Below are 18253 nucleotides of genomic sequence, written 5' to 3'. Positions count from 1 at the left end.
AACAAAGAATCCTAAAATTCATATGGGGCAACAAAAGACCCCGAATTGCTAAAGCAATCCTGAGAAAAAAGAACAAAACGGGAGGCATCACAATCCCTGACTTCAAAACATACTACAAAGCTACAGTAATCAAAACAGCATGGTACTGGTACAAAAACAGGTGCACAGATCAATGGAACAAAATTGAAAGCCCAGAAATAAAACCACACATCTATGGACAGCTTATCTTTGACAAAGGAGCTGAGGGCATACAATGGAGAAAAGAAAGTCTTTTCAACAAATGGTGCTGGGAAAACTGGAAAGCCACATGTAAAAGAATGAAAATTGACCATTCTTTTTCACCATTCACCAAAATAAACTCAAAATGGATTAAAGACCTAAAGGTGAGACCTGAAACCATAAGGCTTCTGGAAGAAAACGTAGGCAGTACACTCTTTGACATCAGTATTAAAAGGATCTTTTCGGACACCATGCCTTCTCAGAGAAGGGAAACAATAGAAAGAATAAACAAATGGGACTTCATCAGATTAAAGAGCTTTTTCAAGGCAAATGAAAACAGGATTGAAACAAAAAAACAACCCACTAACTGGGAAAAAATATTTGCAAGTCATATATCTGACAAAGGCTTAATATCCTTAATATATAAAGAACTCTCGCAACTCAACCACAAAACATCAAACAACCCAATCAAAAACTGGGCTGGAGACATGAACAGACATTTCTCCAAAGAAGATATACTGATGGCCAATAGGCACATGAAAAGATGCTCATCATCGCTGATCATCAGGGAAATGCAAATCAAAACTACACTAAGATATCACCTTACACCCATTAGAATGACAAAAATATCTAAAACTAATAGCAACAAATGTTGGAGAGGTTGCGGAGAAAAAGGAACCCTCATACACTGCTGGTGGGAATGCAAACTGGTGCAGCCACTATGGAAAACAGTATGGAGATTCCTCAAAAAACTAAAAATAGAACTACCATACGATCCAGCCATCCCACTACTGGGTATTTATCCAAAGAGCCTGAAGTCAGCAATCCCAAAAGTCCTGTGCACCCCAATGTTTATTGCAGCACTGTTTACAATAGCCAAGACGTGGAAGCAACCTAAGTGCCCATCAACAGACGAATGGATAAAGAAGATGTGGTACATATATACAATGGAATACTACTCAGCTGCAAAACAGAACAAAATCATTCCATTTGCAATAACATGGATGGACCTTGAGAGAATTATGTTAAGTGAAATAAGCCAGCAAGAGAAAGATAATCTGTGTATGACTCCACTCATATGAGGAATTTAAAACTATGGACCAAGAACAGTTTAGTGGATACCAGGGGAAAGGTGGGGTGGGGGGTGGGCACAAAGGGTGAAGTGGTGCACCTACAACATGACTGACAAACATTAATGTACAATTGAAATTTCACAAGATTGTAACCTATCAATAACTCAATAAAAAAAAAATGTCAGTGGCACTTGAAACACCTCAAACGAAATGATTCATTTGTGACATGCATGGAAAAGCATTCCAAATTTGTGAAGAAAAATGACTTACTCTTTGATATCACCCTGTCGGATATTTTCGTCTCATATTCACTGTTTCCTTTAGTTTTTATACTCTAAACTGGTATTGAGTTTCTCCCCACTTGATAATTAGATAATTAAAATAAATCTTCCAAATGTTGCCAATCACCTGATGACTTTCAAAGTTCTTCTCTAAGAAATTGGATTTCACCAGTTTGAGATAGAGAAAAACAAACATCTAGAAACTACCCCTAACTGTGGCCATTGTTAATGTATTAGAAGATTTAAGCCCTTATTTGCATTTACAGCTATTGAAAAAATGGAAATTTTGATGACTACTTTGAGAAACAGCAGGTTAGAATGTAGAAGCAGTGAACTAAAAGGGCAAAATCTTCTATAATAATCAAGTGGTGCTACAAAACGTCAGAGTTTATTGAAATAATTTCTAGAGTCCCTAGAAGAAAGACCTGTTTATTTCAAATGCATTTTTTTCCTTCAAATTCTCCCAAGAAGAGCATGTTCTGTTGCTCAGTGTGCTTTTTGATTAATATTGTTGAAACAAGGAAAAGCAACATGGTCTCCTTCACTACAAGCCAACTTTGAATTTATCATAATTCATAAAAATAAAAAGAAGCTATGCAAGTTACAGAGTTGTAACACACAGAGCCATTCCTTGGGAAAAGAAAAATGAAGAATGAGAATATTATAGGGCAAGGAGTAAAGACAGGTGGGTGAGTAAGCTGGTGAGGGTGATATTGGTGGTAGTAGGGGGTTCAGTACTGCCCTTACAGCTGAGTACTGGAGGCCACTACTCTGGTCCCTGCTCTGGCCCTCCTCTTGCCATACCCACTCACAGACTGAGGAGTCCACAGAGACAACTGGAACTGTCCTCTTAGAATCTGTACATGCCTCTCTCTTTGACCACAATTGAGAAAACTGGAATGCCAGAATTCCATTCCCAAGTGGATTAGAAGCTACTTCTAGGCCCTGCATGAGCTTCTCCCCATGTCGGTCTTCCTAAAGGTGGACTGGTTTGTTGGTGTAATAGCTACCATTTACTTTGTCTGCCATGATATCTTTTTTGTCACATATATGATACTTTGATTGATACTCATGTGATCTCAGAACTTCTCCCACAGGCATAGGCAGGTTTCACCTAAATGTCTTAAAACTCTGTAGCTGTCGTTAATATCTGTAGGTCTAACTTCACCTCCCTCTAGTCATCAAGCACTATAAATAGTCATATTGCAAATGGCCTTGAGAGTTCATCAATCTTACTTTCAGGTATTTCTCTTGGCTGAATTTCTAACTTTTAGAACTTTAAGTCACAAACATGTATTGTGTATTTTCTCTCTAAGGACATGCTTGACTTCCAAGAGCTCTGGAACTTTCCTGCTCCTTATTACCTTAGCTGACCTTTTTAAACTTGAGTATTTTCTTGACTTTGCTATTTTTCAGCTCACTTCTTTTCAGGGAGGTTCCTGTCCTGGTCTCTTTTTGGTCAAGTCATCATACTTTCTTTTTCATTTCACTATCATTCAGTTCTCTCTGGATATTGTCTTTTATATCTTCTTCTTTTTCACCTCAAAGATACTTTTGTTTCTGATTTTAGTATTTCAAATATAATTGTACATGTTGCTGAGAGGTATAAGAAGATATAAGGGCTCTATCACAAGCATTTTCTTTTTTAGGAGTCCCCTTTTGGTCAATGGCCATTTTTGTATGTACCTTGGGATGGCTTCAGGGGTGTAGGAACTGTGTGTGTGACTACATAGGGCCCTGGGCTCAGAAAGGCCTGATATTTGACTTAAAAGCATGCTGTTGCCGTCTTAACAGCCTTACAAAATGTATCCTTCAACTCCTATTCTGTAAGTGAAGCTCCATTGGACAATGGCACATATGCCAGGAGTTTGGAGCCTAAATTCATTCATGGTGACACCTAGCACCACCTTTTAGTCACCATTTTTCTATTCCCTGGGGCCCAGGTTCTGCCTGGTCTTTCCCTTCCCTCTCCCTGCTCTGCCCCATGACACTGCTGCCTTCTGAAGAGAGTGAGACAACCCATTGTGTCTACTGAGTCAGGATAGGAAGAAAGAGAGATCTGAGTTCAGCTGACTGCTCCAACCTGGCAGAGATTTGACAAGGACACGGGGGTGAGGAAGATAAGGGATCGGAGAGCAGGGTATGGTAGCAACTGTCCCTGCCATTGGCTGGCAGCAACACAGCCCATATTTAAAGATCCTTTGGGGGTCATCTGTTTACTGCAGGTTGTGGCACTGGACTTGTGGAAAAAGGAGATGCCTGCCTCAATTTCCCCATAGCCTACCCCTAGCTGGGGCCTGGCATGTTGCTCCAGTGGCTGGTGGAAGGAGAACCTGGCATTCATCAGACCTGAGCACTCACCTAACCTATACGTAGGGTGGTCTCCTGGTTGCTTATGAGGGTCACACACAACCATGAGAATCCCATGCTCCAGAGAGAGAGTTTCCTTGGCTGACTCTGCCCCGGGGGCCCTTCCTTCTTCCTTCCAATCTTCTTGAGTCTGGCTTGTGTTGTTTCTGGCCAGCTGAAGGTACCCTCTAAAATAAGAACTATGGGGGCCTGCCCGGTGGTGCAGTGGTTAAGTTTGCATGTTCCACTTCTAGGCGGCCTGGGGTTCACTGGTTCGGATCCCGCTTGGCAAAATGCCATGCTGTGGTAGGCATCCCACATATAAAGTAGGGGAAGATGGGCACGAATGTTAGCTCAGGGCCAGTCTTCCTCAGCAAAAAGAGGAGGATTGGCAGTAGTTAGCTCAGGGCTGATCTTCCTCAAAAAAAAAAAAAAAGAATTATGCAATTTTGGTGATTTCAAATATAAATAGAATACTTTCATATTTGCATCTAAAACTGACATCACACAAAATAGATATAAATGGTAAAATTCATGCTAATAATTTCAACTTTTTAATTTTTTTTACTTGGAATCTAATTATATAGCAAGTCAATAGAAAGATCATGAGAAAATGAAAAAAATTTTATACCTATAATTGCACTTTTTCCCGCTTTTTAAAAAAGGGACCCTGTATTTTTATTTTGTACTGTACTGTGCCCTGCAATTATGTAGCCAGCCCTGTATGTAGCCATTCTTTTTGAGAAACCACTTCTGCTTATCCTCAAATAAAGATACAACAGCCAGTACACTACAGCTGAACATAAGCATCTTTTATAAGCCAGCAGTTCAACTCCTAGGAAAATACCTAATAGAAATATGTGAGTGTGTATATATGTATATTATATATATACATATTCATCTAAAGACATGCACAAGAGTGTTCATAGCAGCACCACCTCTCATAGCCCTAAGGTAAAAACTATCCAAATGTCCAATAAATTGTGGAAATAGATTATATCTACAAGGAGCAATATTAATGAATCTCACAAAGATCATGCAGAATGAAAGAACCTAAACACAGCAGAGTACGTACAGTCTAGTTCCATTTATATAAATTCAAAAACAGGCAAGACTAATCTATGGTGTTAGAAGTCAGGGTCAGTTAGAAGTCAAAATCTCTGACAGGTTACTCTTGTCAGAGGGTTGGGTAAGTGCTGAAAGATGGCATAAGTAGAACTTCTGATGTCCTGATAATATTCTGTTTCTCAATCTTGGTCCTAGAGTCAATGATGTGTCCATTTGTGAAAATTTATCAAGTTGTAACTTAACATTTGAGCACTTTTCTGTATGTATGTTATACTTCAATAAAAAGTTGAAAAAATAGGCTAGCATGAAAAATCCCCCTTTCTTCTATTCGCTGCTACTATCAAGTAAGACCTGATTCTGTTAATGTGAAGTTCAGTGGAAGAAATGACATAGACAAAGAAATTTATTTTCTTTTTGATGCTCACCATCCTTGGTGAGGTTAAAGTGATGTGTTTTTGTAATGAAACTTCAAAGGGTTGTGTATGAGGAATGTGCCCCTGTTGATTTGGTGTGGTCATGTTTTTTTCTTCTCTTTTTTCTTAGCTGTCAGTACTGACCTATGGCAATCAATTGGGGCAGTTTTCAAATATCCTCAAACAGTTTCCTCATAAGTGTAGTGAAAACTGTATCAACTTTGGTAAATTGGAAAAGACTCGCCAAATGCAATTTCCTAGAAAATGCAATAATTGTGGAATATTTAAAATGATATTCTCTACATTCCTATCATTTATCAAACAATTTCAAATCTGTGAAGGATGGAAAATAATAGAAAAATAAATATCCAATGATACAATATTGAGCTAATTTATTATTATCTGTTCCAGCCATATTAGCAGATTTCCACGTGGTTTCTCTGCCAATAGTCTCTTTAGACTGGTTCAGCTTCCTTCCGATCACAAGTTAATTTCCTCATAGCCAAATCTGATAATATTAATTCTGCATTTATAAGCTTCAATCAACTCCCTATTACCTATTGAACATGATCCAGTTTACTTAATCTGGTCTACAATGCACTTCACAATTTGGCCCTCACCTGCTCCCAGACTGTTCCTCTCACCTTATCTTCTGCCATTTCTCTCCATCTGTCCTTAGCTTTGTAACTCTGGACCCACTGTGGTTTCAGGATTATGTCATGACATCTCACATGCCTGCTGCTTGCTGTGCTTTGTCTAAAAGGACTTTGCTTCTCTTTGTTCTCTATATCCAACCAGAATTAATAATCCCCACTTGGTCATTTTATGGAATTTTGTTCATACTTCTGTAATATTTCTTAGCTCAAAATTATTGTATTTCTAATTGCTTGTCACTAAACTGTGAGAAAGCAAAATGAATTCATCCCCATATTTCAATGGCTTAGGTTAGTGCCTGGCTCATAGTTGGTCAACTATATTGCTTTAATAAATGATTATTTAAAAATCTGAAACCAGCTGGAACTCAGTGAACTAAAACTGTCAAAAAGAACTTCTACGATATCTTGCTTTTAGGCAAAAGATTTTTTTATCCTCATACAAGGTTTCAGTTATGCAAGATGAATAAATCATAGAGATCTACTGTAAAGCATAGTGCCTATATTATATACTTAAAAGTTTTCTAAGAGGGTAGATTTTATGTTAAGTGTACTTATCACAAAAATAATAATAACAAATATTAATAATAAATAAAGAGGGCAAGAGGAGATTTTTGGAGGTGAAGGACATGTTTATGGCTTAGATGATGGTGATGGTTTCACAGAAGTATACTTATCTCCAAACTCATCAAATTGTATACAGTAAATATGTACAACTTTTGGTATGTCAATCATACATCCATAAAATGGTTTAAAAAATATTTCGTGTTAACCTTGAACATTATTTTGAACATTCCCTTAGCATTTTGGATAGCTGAGGCAGTACGGGGATGAGGCAATTAACTTTGAAATTCCAATCTGCTTTCATTCTACAGCCACAGCGTGACAAAATATTCTCTGACTGCTGCCCTCCAGAGACTTTAAATGTCTTTCCTCTTAAATGTTTGTGTGTGTATGTTTGTGTTTGTGTTTTAATTTTCGGATTAAGTACCATATCTAGAAGTCTATGGCTTTGGAAAGGAATGCAGTTTGACAAATCTTAATCTTCCCAATCAGAAGACTGATGGTTTGCAGAAATTTCAAGTGCCTTTCAATGTCATAAACACTACTAAAAATTGCACCAACCTGGTCTCTGACCAAGAACAACAAAAAACATGGCAAAAAAATCTAAACATAAATGCTTGTCACTGAAAAGCTTTCCATTCAATTTGTTGTTGTAGTTAAGATCCCAAGGACTCCACAGCCATATTATTTTACTGACCTGTACTGGCTCAGTTGGAAGTCAGTATGTGATTTTGGCAAAGAGAAGTGGAAAGTGTGTCTTTTTCAGACAGATTCTATGTTTATCCTGTTTACTTATGATATTTTAAAAAATTAAATTGTTCACCCACAGAGGCTTCCCTTTTCCTCAGTGAGCTCCATTTTGTAATCTGGACTGTAGTATATTGAAATACCCCTCCTGGAATCCACAGCAAAGAGCTTTCTGACAAAATAAACTCAGCAGTCAAAGGTCTGGTCTGTACACTCACTTGGGTTATTTTCAATTCCCCTGAGATTAAAATCACCATGGCAATGACATTTTATTTTACCTACCTCCTTATTGGAGATGCCTATTAATATACCATTTATCAGAACAGATTAGTTTATTTTGGTATTATAATAACACTTTTTCTTTTTACAGGAATTCAGATGATCCCACCTCCCTTATACAGCCTTTTCTATCTCAAATTCTTTCCTCTCTTCACAGACAGAATCATTGAGCTCAATCTGTTTTGGTAGGGAAAAGTATAGAGCAATTTGACCTCAAAATTTAGAATAAGATTCAATAACTCTTCTAAGTGTGTAGTAGCCCAAAGCTCTGGCAAGAGTAAGATTTTGAGATCCAGGGCTACAGCTAACAGTAGAGCTGGACATAGAACTCAGGTGAACTATGAACTGCTTTTTGGAACAAAGGAAAGGAAAGTAATGGAATGGAATGGAATAGACAGGAGAATGGAGAGTCCAGAGTCAGTTGGATAAATGCGATCTATATACTTGAGTAAAATGTGCTAAGGAGAGGAAAAACAGCTGGAACATGTGAGAAGAACGAGGAGAAGTTCCCTCAGCCATGTGAGAACACAGGAGGAAACCTCATCTAGGGAGTCTGTGGTCCTACTGTTAGGTGGTCTGAGCTGATTCCTAGAGGTAATGCACACCCTCAAAAGCCAGAGACTACAGAATACTGAACTGTTCTAGACGTGTTCATTGGCCTCATCCGCCTTTCCCGTCTACTCTTTTCCTCTTGACTCTCATCATTTTCCCTTATCAGAAAGGTCTAACAATCTGCCTGAGTTCCTGAAGATTCCTATCAACATACACAGAATGGAGAAATGATCTCTTCCTGCGTTTTGTATATTTTCCTTTGCCCGTACTGGCTTCTTCAAGGCTATTAATATAAAGCCAGGCTTTAATTTTACAGGCACATTATTATTCTTAAAGATTTGGTTTTGTAGCTAAGTAGTAGATCCCAAATAAATGACAAGCATAGTTTGGCTTTCCATCAGCATAGCATGAGGTAGTTTGAGTTCAATAATGTCTCAAATGTCCAGGAGTAGTAAGCAACTTAAACATATCATTTCATTTGTAGCTGGAATGAAAAGTGCCATAAAAGTATTTTTTAATGTAAAAATGCCATACTTTTTTCCCCATAAAGTACTTGTTACTTCCTTTAAATATGACCACGTACCACCATAACTTTATGCCTTTTTCTTATGCTTTTCCTGTCATCTAGCATAAACACCTTTTAATGTTCAACTTTCATGTCCTTCCTTTATGAAGTGATTTCTGATCCTCTCTGTTAAAATCAATACTCTGTTCTTTGTGCCTGCATTGTGCTTTGTTTATATCTCTCCTGTGACTTTGCATTGTAATTATTCATGTGCATTTCTGCCTTTCCCACCAGGTGGCAATCTCTTTGAGAATGGAGAACATGCCTTATTCACTCTCATTGCACAGCATCTAACACGGCACCTGCCTTAAATTAGGCACTTGATATGTATTGGAGAAAGAGTTTCACTACGTTATGGATAAAAACAGTGTTCCAAGGGTTGATTTGATGCTACAGTTAACAAAGTTTTCAATCCATGGTTGTAACAGAGGCAAAGGAAGTAATAAGTTATTAATGGAGATCATTTGGGAAACATAATTTTAATGAAATGAAATGGATATCCAAGTACATTAATATTGAAACTGAATATATGAATTATACAGAAGCATATCACAAATTAGCTATTAGACTGCAGACTCCAAAGGTTTTAGTATTAATTTCTGAGTTTGCAATTTTAAATTAGATTAATAGTCCAAGTGAGGCAAATTGCTTTCTTCATAGCAGCGTCTGTGTAAACTCCCTTCCCCTTGGGTTATCAACATGAGATAGGGCCAGTTATTTATCAAAGGGATATCTGGAGTTTTAAACAAAGTTAAGATTTAAAAATTCCTCAACAGGATTTACATCAAGCATTTTCTGACCAAACGGCTTTTATATTTAGGCCAGAGGGAAAAGCAAAACTCAGCTTGTTGCTACCTTCTTTTTTCTCTAACACAGATGAGGACTTAACCACTAACAATCAGATTTTCCCTTACAAACCTTTGTCTCAAAATCATTTCCTGGAGAAGAACAAGGGTCTTAATGGTTTACTTCTTAACTAGCCGCCGAATGAAGGAAGAGTGCTCTATGGAGGACAAGGCAATTTTCTCCGAGGGCTTGGGTGAAATACTTGAGATTATTCTTGATGTGGGGTTTAAAGTCAGAAAGATAGGAGCTCAAATGTAGGCTCTGCCATTTATTCTCTGAGTGATTATGGGATGACCATATAAACTCTCTGAGTTGATTTTCTCGTCTTTTAAGCAGAGATTAACTATCGCTTGTGTAAAGATATATCAATATGCATGTATGCATACATTTGTATATGCATAGATCATCTCTACAGGGTTTTGAAGAAACAGTTACGAATCTTCCCCTCCAGGTAGAGAAACTGGGTGCCTTGCAGGTATCAGGAATGGCAGAAAGACTTGCTTTGTATAGTATACGCTTTTACACCTTTAGAGCATTGTACCATTACATGTATCACCCTTTCAAAAGTAAATTGCTGATTAAAAAAAACATAAAACAGAGTAAAATGTGAAATAGGCTTTCTAACACAGTTCTTAACATGGTATTCATTAAATACTTTTGTCTCCACTTTCTCTATTTCATCCTCCAATTTACCTTCTCTGATCTGATATCCACAGGAAAATATACCCACTCCTTTATGGAAACTTGGTTCTACTGTATTTCATCTCAATCCATCCTGTGTTTTACTACAAGGAGTTTTAGATTTTACTTTTTCAATTGTTTGTGACCAAAGAGTAAGTTAAAATTCAAGATTAATTTGAAAAATTTCAAGTTTTTTGCTTTTTACTTTTTGACTTCTTGTGGGTAGGGCTAATATATTTTAGACTTATATTTTAGATTAAGTCTTTTAGATTATTGACAACTAAAATGAATAAATGCTTTTAGAAAATTCAAACTTTGATGACTTAGCTTGTTTTTCTTTGGTAGAAGACATATCAACCTAAAAAACTGATGATAGCACATTTGTTCCTCTAAGAGATATTTATATTGTCTGTTGTGTGTGTGTCAGACAGTATTCTAGACTCTTGAACAAGGCATAACAATTCTCCTCCTTGCAAAGGTTACTTGACAGGAGATGACAAACATGACAAATAAGTAGATTATTTAGCATGTTAGAAGGTGGAGTACTCCATGGAAATAAGACAAAGGAGATGGAGATAAGGAGCAATAAGAGTGCTGAGATGGGTGGTGGCTTTAACTATCATGATCAGGTGGTCTTACTGAGAAAGAGTCTTGAGCCAAGACTTGAAGTGGATGAGAGAATAACACCACCCAGACATTTGGGGGAAGTGCATTCCAGGCAGAGGGAACAACTATTTCAGACTAAACAGACGCATGCCTGTGTGTTCACGGAATAGCTAGGGAATGGCTGGAGGAAGTATGAGGCAGAGGAGGTGTGGTAGGAGGGGAGGCCTGGGGGTAAATAGGTTAAGACCATGTAGAGTCATGTAAGCTATATTAAAGAGGCCAACTTTTACTCTGAGTAAGACAGGGAGACAGAGAGAGATATTGGCTGAGGAATGACAAGCTTTGAATTTTTTTTTAAAAGGATCATTCTGGCTGCTCTGTTCAGAATAAACTATAGGAAGGCAAGAGAGGAAGCAAGAGATGTTATTTATCATTGTAATACAGGCAAGAAATTGTGTTCTGGTTGGTAGCACTTGGTTTGATACGGGGTGTCAGTGAAAGACAAAGCTAGGGATGCCTTTGGGTTGAGCGCGTGGGAGAATGGCATCCCTATTAACTGAGATGGGGACACTGAGAGAGGATCAGAACCAAAGAGGGAAACATGGGCAGTTCATTTTTGAACTGATTAATTGTGAGATGTCTATTAAATATCTACATGGAGGTGGCGGTGAGGCAGAGAGGTCCTGGCTGAAGTTATAAATATGGTAGTCATCAGGCTAAATACAGACTCTTTGAAAGCAGTCACCTACTCTCAGCCAAAAAACAAGCTCCAGGATCTATCCACTTACAAAGGATATCCTGGTTGATCCTAAGAGCAGAGTGTGCAGACCCAGTAGAAAGCCAAGGGATAAAGGCAGTGATCATGGAACTGGGACATAGAGTATATAGAGTTATCTCTGTGGTCACTTCAGAACCACATGCTTATTTCTGTGTCCTGTGTTTGGAACAAACTTTTTTTTTTGCAGAGGCTTCTGTCAGGGAAGCAAAGTAGCTGGCACTTTGAACTTGACCCCTGGATAAAATGTTCTCCTAAGATCTCTGAAATCTTGTGTGTGTGTGTGTGTGTGTGTATGGAGAGAGAGAGAGAGGAAGTGAGAGAGAGAGAGAGAAGAAATGAGAAAAACAAAAAGAATCCCAGCACACACAAATACTATTACTTTAGAGATGCAGTTTTAGAGATGTCTTGCAAAGGTGAAGATGTGACTACAACTTTGGTGCCAAATAGTTCTTTGTTCAGAGAGAATCACAAAAGTGATGACATTGTAAAGCAGAGGCCATGGCTGCAAGTGGAGGTGTTTATGAGGCAGCAATGAGTGGAATACTTTGAGTGATTGTATATATAATGGTGAGGATTTGGGGACGCTTATATCACTGTAGACCATGTTTCCTTTGTAAAGTAGCTAGCTGTAAATTATGAATTTGTTTCAGTTAGTTTTTGGTCTTTAGCAGAGATTGGTTTAGCACAACTGAACTCAGTTGTGTAGTGGGATTTATAAGGGAAAGTTTGCCGTCCACATTTTGGCCATTGAGGTCACTGTATGAGAGAGCAGGCACCCAGGTGTCAAGGGCCCAGAACAACAACAAGTGAGCTGCAATCTAGCCTGAAGGAAGTCACAAAGCAATGCTCGTCAGAACTGGCAAGATAATGTATCTACAGCTTGGCCTTCCAGATACTCTTAAGGATGGGGGAAATGCCAATGGTGGCTTGAGATACTGTACATAGCTCCTCAGGTGGAGGTCAAAGCTAGTAAAATCTTGGCATACACATGAACATGATTTCATTCATACACTCAGGGTGGTGAAGTCTGAAGATAATTAAATCATGTCTAGTTAAGTTATAATAGCTAGAAGATTGAAGCCAGTTTGTAGTCACTACTAAAAATAGTAAAAGTAAGCATGCAATGCATTTGTGTATGCTGATCTTCCTGGTTTTTTTTTTTTTTAAGCTTTGTCCCTTTTTTCTTTGTAAATATTTTATGGCATTTTTTAAAACTTCCTTATATTCATATTTTTTACAGTATGATGCAAGCTATAAATAATACTTTCCATCAAATTTCGATGATAGCATCAAAAACTTTAAGTAACTACTATGTCTTACATTTTATATTTCAGGAGAAATACTAAATGTAGTCTTTGGATATTCTTGCCAAAGATGACATTTAATATTTTAATTCTTAAAAAATGAGAAATAATAGTGGCAATATACTAATTCTTCCACTCAAATACCCAATTTAATTGTGATGATTTTGATAATTATATTACAAAAACACTTTAATAGTCTGAAGATGTCAATCTGTGTAAAATGCCAGTCTTGTCAATTAGGCTGCAAAAATTTTTAACAGTGAGAGTTTTTAAAGGTTAGGGCAATTTTAATGACAAATTTTCTACTTTTTTATCTTAAAAGAAACATGTTGCACTACAGTTTCTGAAAGGATAAAATTCAAAAGAAGATCAGCTAGTTAGGTCTGCCGCCCATGGCTTTATACTGAACACCTTCAAAACTCTTTCATAGTTGAAGAAATGTATATCTACTATAAAGTGGTTGATTGGTATACTGTTGTGTATGCAAGCAATAAAAAAAAATTACCGAATGAATACCATGTACTTGCACAACAGGGATTAAATAGATGGTTACTGAGTATAATTCGTAAATCAGCCTAAATTTTCTATTTTGTTTCTGAAATTATCATCATATAAAGATGTTTACTCTAGTAAAAATTTTGCTTTCAAACCATAGATCATATGAGAAAAGCAATAGTTACTTTGCTGTTTTTTCCCCTAATGTCTTGAAATGAATGTTTAGCTCATTGTTAGTCTTTCTTCATTCCTAATATCTACATTTAACCCTATGCATTTTCCTCTGTTTTGTTTTATCTGCATCTGATGTTTTGATATGTTGTATTTTCGTTTATCATTCAGTTCGAAAATATCTTGTATATATCTTCTTTGATCCATAGATTAATCACAAAGGTATTTCTTTAATTTCCAAGCATATGGGGATTTCCTAGTTAGATTTTCATTACTGATTTCTATAATAAACACTATGAACAGGGAATACGCGCCACGTGTTCAAGTCTTTGAAATTTTTTGAGATTTGCTTTATGATCCAGTATTTTGCTTTATGACTCTAAGGTGGTCCTGCCACACCGTTAAAATGGCTGGTAAGGAGGGGAAAGTATGCCATCAATAACATCTTATTCCTTGCATGAAGTTTCTAAATATTCATGTTAAGTTTGAACATATGTATTAACCTAATGTATGTTAATACATAATGAAATCCTTGTTTAGAATTTGAATTAAATTACCTAAAATTGGGGTATGAGTTCATTAGATAATACATGTATTTATATTTCAAAAATTTAATAAATTATATGCTAGGTGCTATGAGATGAGTCTGCACTTGTTGAAAGGGTGTTACTGACCACATTTTGGAACCTTGTTAACCTTTTATGGTAACTTCCATCTATTTAATAATGTTATTTTTGGGTGTCCATAGAGAGAAAATTATCTTTTAAATATTTCATTTTTGAAAATCATTTTCCCTTGTGTTTCTTACAAAAAAGTCTGAAGAACATAAATGTGTTTATGTCCTTTTTCTTAAGAGGAGGTTCGTTTTCTGCCATGTGTTATTGCTGCTTCAAGGAAATACAATCTTTACACTATTCCAAAAAGATTTCTAAAGTAGAAGTAAAAAAGAATTCTCTGCAACTAACCCCTTTGACATGCGAAAATATTCATCATCATTAAATTTTCCTCAATACCCAGATTTTAGTTAATTTTCTCCTGTTTTAATATCAGGGCTAAGGAAAAGTAGCTATTTTCCCTGACTTTCTAGTTAATTTAATGACGTGTAACATAACCATACAATTTTCAGGGTAAACTCTTCCTTAACTACTTTTCCTTCTTGAAAATCTGAAGATGCAAGATCTAGTTAAGGGGTAGCTTTTTTCTTTTTTTCCATTCTGTTTCTAATTTCAAAGTTTCCATTTTGTGCTATTTTACAAGAGATATTTTGTGAAGTGAGTTTTATGAGACAAGGTGCTTTTGGCTTAGATTGATGGCCAAAAGAGAAAAGGGGAGCGGGGGACCAAAATAGGCTTCAGAAATTTTCTTCTTAAAGATTGATTCCACTTGGAGGCTCTCTGAAAGTCTGACAGCAAGCTAGACTTCAGTGATGAAAGCAGACATTAGGCACGCAGAAGTTATGGTGGTACATTTTATTAGACATACTTTCTGAAGAATAACACTTAAATTTGATGTAATTTGCCTGAAAGTAAATGGAAACACAAGTTGCATATTTTACAAATGGCCTTAAAAGCATCCATTTGCTTATTTTGAAACTCCTTTTGACAATTTTATAAACCCCATAGACTGTGTATACCTCATTTTGCTGTTTACCTTGGTCTTACCATAATTCAACAACCCCTATAAATTGTTCTTCAATAAAAGTCCCATTTTATAGCGTAATCTCAGTGATCTATGCAGAAACTATGAAACCCTGCTTTCTCAGGGTCACCTTGAGGCAGGTTTATATCTCTACAATAAAGTAGGATAATGAATATGAGGTTATTGCTCCTTCTATCCCAAGTAAATTGGGTTGAGGACTTTAGAAAATAAAAACTCTTTTCCTTCTTGCACAAAACATAAGCATAATTGCATTATGAAATCCACATGAAATAGACCCACTCAATCAAAATCTCATGGAGTGTTATTATTTTTTTAAAAGTTCTGCAGGTGATTATGATTCAACTGTTTTGGGAAGTTTGGGAACAGCTTTCAACTGTTTTGTTAGATGGAAGTAGAATATTTACTTTTCCCTGAAAGAGGGATAAGCCCTGGCCTTATAATGCCCAGTTGTTCAAGATTTAGAAATTCATGAGATTTCCTTAGACTGAACAGAACTTGCAGAACTTGGGGCATTTTTATGTGAGCATTTTGGCCCAGAGAATTGAATTGAGTCACTTTTCAAAGCAATTATATTCTGATGATTATTCAAGATTACATATTACTAATGAAAACATCTTATTCAATTTAAACAAACCATTTTTATTAAATCTAGATCGCATTTGAATTTTATAGCTCTTTAAAAAGTGCTTTTCAAGGACTAAATTTTTATTGCCATATTTTCATTTATAAAATAGAAATTCACAGATATGTCATGGATAAAACCATCTAGTTTATACTAAACGTTTCTTTAGGCGACTTGAGACATAAAAAGATAATATGAAACGGGGCACGGTAAGATGAATGCTTCTTTGAGAAATACAAATTACACTGAAAGATTTCCCAATCTACTAAGCAAGTGGACAAGGCTGTTTCTTGTGTCCCTTTTAGTTCTACCAAAGAAGGCCTCATTCACACATCCTGTAAAATTTTCTTTTGCGCAATGATTCAAAGAAAAGGAAATATGCCTTTGAGGTTAGAACAAGGTTATCCTTTCATAGACGTGTAGAAAAACAATAACGTCTTCAACACAAATCCATGAGGAAGACTTTAATTAAAATTGATGTTTTTCAGCAAGGTACTAATAAGCATCAAGTAAAAACAAGGTGAACTATTACATGCAGTCTAGTTACCACTGGAATATTGGCAAGTACCATTGGTGCAGCCATGCAAGACAACACAGATGACTCACCTGTCTGTGATCGCAGACTCTTGCCTCCTGGTTACAATCAAAGCCATGCACTGAGCAGAGGAGTGGTATTGGTGACAGCGACTGTCGTGATGAGTAAAGTGGTTTTGATTGTATAGTTGCATATGCCAGTAAACATTTTAAGTGTAAAACCACCAAGAAAGGGAGTCTGATGTTAGTTCAGGTAAGTGAACGAACATTGACTGAGAGCATTTTACCTGCTTATTTCCTTAATTTCTTGTGAGGTAAGTGGTATTATCCCCATTTTACAGATGAGGAAATTGAGGCCCTGAGAAGCCTAAGTAACCTCAGGTCAAATGCTGGGTGGTGGAGACAAAGTTCAAGTGCCGGTGTTTCTGGCTCCAGCACCCTCACTTCTACCCTTGCCCCATTCGAGGCAGGAAGAGAATGAACTTAATGGATCCAGAATGTCATATGTCTTTGAATGACTGTCTCATGTCTGCAGACGTACTTATAAAATGATGGAATTAGAATACTTCAATCAGTCCAGACTGTGCTGACGGTGGGTAGGTACTGCTGAAGGACATGACAAAATAGGGGATCCAGTGGGAGGAATACAACTAAAAGTCAACTATGATATAGACATAAAGGCTCTAGAATTTCAAATGACAGGTAGCTCTTTGAGGATCAAAATTGAGAAGGAAGGTTTTGGTTAGTGTCTGATGTATTACCATAGCCATATCCATTGACTGTGGGATATCACACTTTTCTTTGAGGAGAAAACCTATATTTATCTTGAGCACACTGAAATGGGTCATCTCCTTTTTGTCTAAAAAGCAGCAATATGCACAATATGCACTCAGTCCAGTTTGACAAAACTCTGTCCTGTGATCATTATTAGAGTAAATAACCTTTTTAGATTAGGAATCAAAGCCTACCAACCACAGATGAGAAAATGGAATCAAAAGCTTCTGATGAGCTTCTCTTTGCTCTTAAGTGCCTGGACATCTGAAACTGCAAGACAAGGCCATTCCTCAATATATATTTGGGGAGAAGAAAAAAAAAAGAGCAAGATTGGCAACAGATGTTAGCTGACGGCCAATCTTCCTCACCAAAAAATCATGGAAAAAAATTCCTCTACATAAATTTTAAAGATCTTATTGGCTTGTTTCAGTGATTCATGAATCTGGCAGCATCCAATCTAGCAGACAGAAAGGAGCTCCAGGGAGCTGTACAAAATGAAATACTTTTACAGTCAGAAGGGAACGGGAAGAAGGAAGTTATACTAGCAAAAAGCAGATTGGTTGTGACAAGGTCACTTTTTTTAGGGGATGGTAGGGATCTATCAGACGACTAGCTAGTGCTGATCAGGTGATTCCTGATTGACTGATTTAAGATTCCATTCTGGGAGAAACCAAAACTGTAGTTAACTTAAGTCTCAGTTTGGTGACGTGGGGCTTAGCATAAGTGACTTCATTTTGGGCCTGTTGTCTTGTTTTTAACAGTGGAAATACTGGTGAAAGCTAATTTCCAGACTCCAGGGGCTAATTTTTACAGTTGAGGAGATAAAGTAACATGTTATTTACCAAAAGCTTCAGGTAATTAGTAATTTTATGACTTTGAAAATGATAGAATTATTCATTATTCTGTCAAAGATTCCACACATACTCTCCCATTTGGATGGTAAATTTAATGTAAGTCAGTGTCGTGAGGTGATGAACTAAAATATACTTCAAATACTATTTAAGTGAAATTAACTCTGAA

The 18253-nt window shown here is 36.8% G+C and overlaps 1 protein-coding gene across 3 annotated transcripts in view; it reads left to right on the top strand.

Annotated features, from left to right (window-relative positions):
• The window catches only part of PDE1A (phosphodiesterase 1A), a 252201-nt gene that overhangs the window by 71568 nt on the left and 162380 nt on the right, over positions 1 to 18253 (top strand). Inside the window, exon 1 of one of the 3 annotated variants that reach the window (XM_046659819.1) lies at positions 17001 to 17055. The exons of the other annotated variants lie outside the window; for them this stretch is intronic. The gene's annotated coding sequence lies outside the window, so the exon portion shown is untranslated. Of the gene's footprint in view, positions 1 to 17000; positions 17056 to 18253 lie in introns of those variants that run through there. 3 annotated transcript variants of the gene reach the window in all.

The sequence above is a fragment of the Equus quagga genome, chromosome 4 (genome assembly GCF_021613505.1).
Source record: "Equus quagga isolate Etosha38 chromosome 4, UCLA_HA_Equagga_1.0, whole genome shotgun sequence".
Classification (NCBI taxonomy): Eukaryota; Metazoa; Chordata; class Mammalia; order Perissodactyla; family Equidae; genus Equus; species Equus quagga.
The sequence above is the reverse complement of the archived record's forward strand: the minus strand, read 5'-3'. Positions and strand labels throughout refer to the sequence as shown.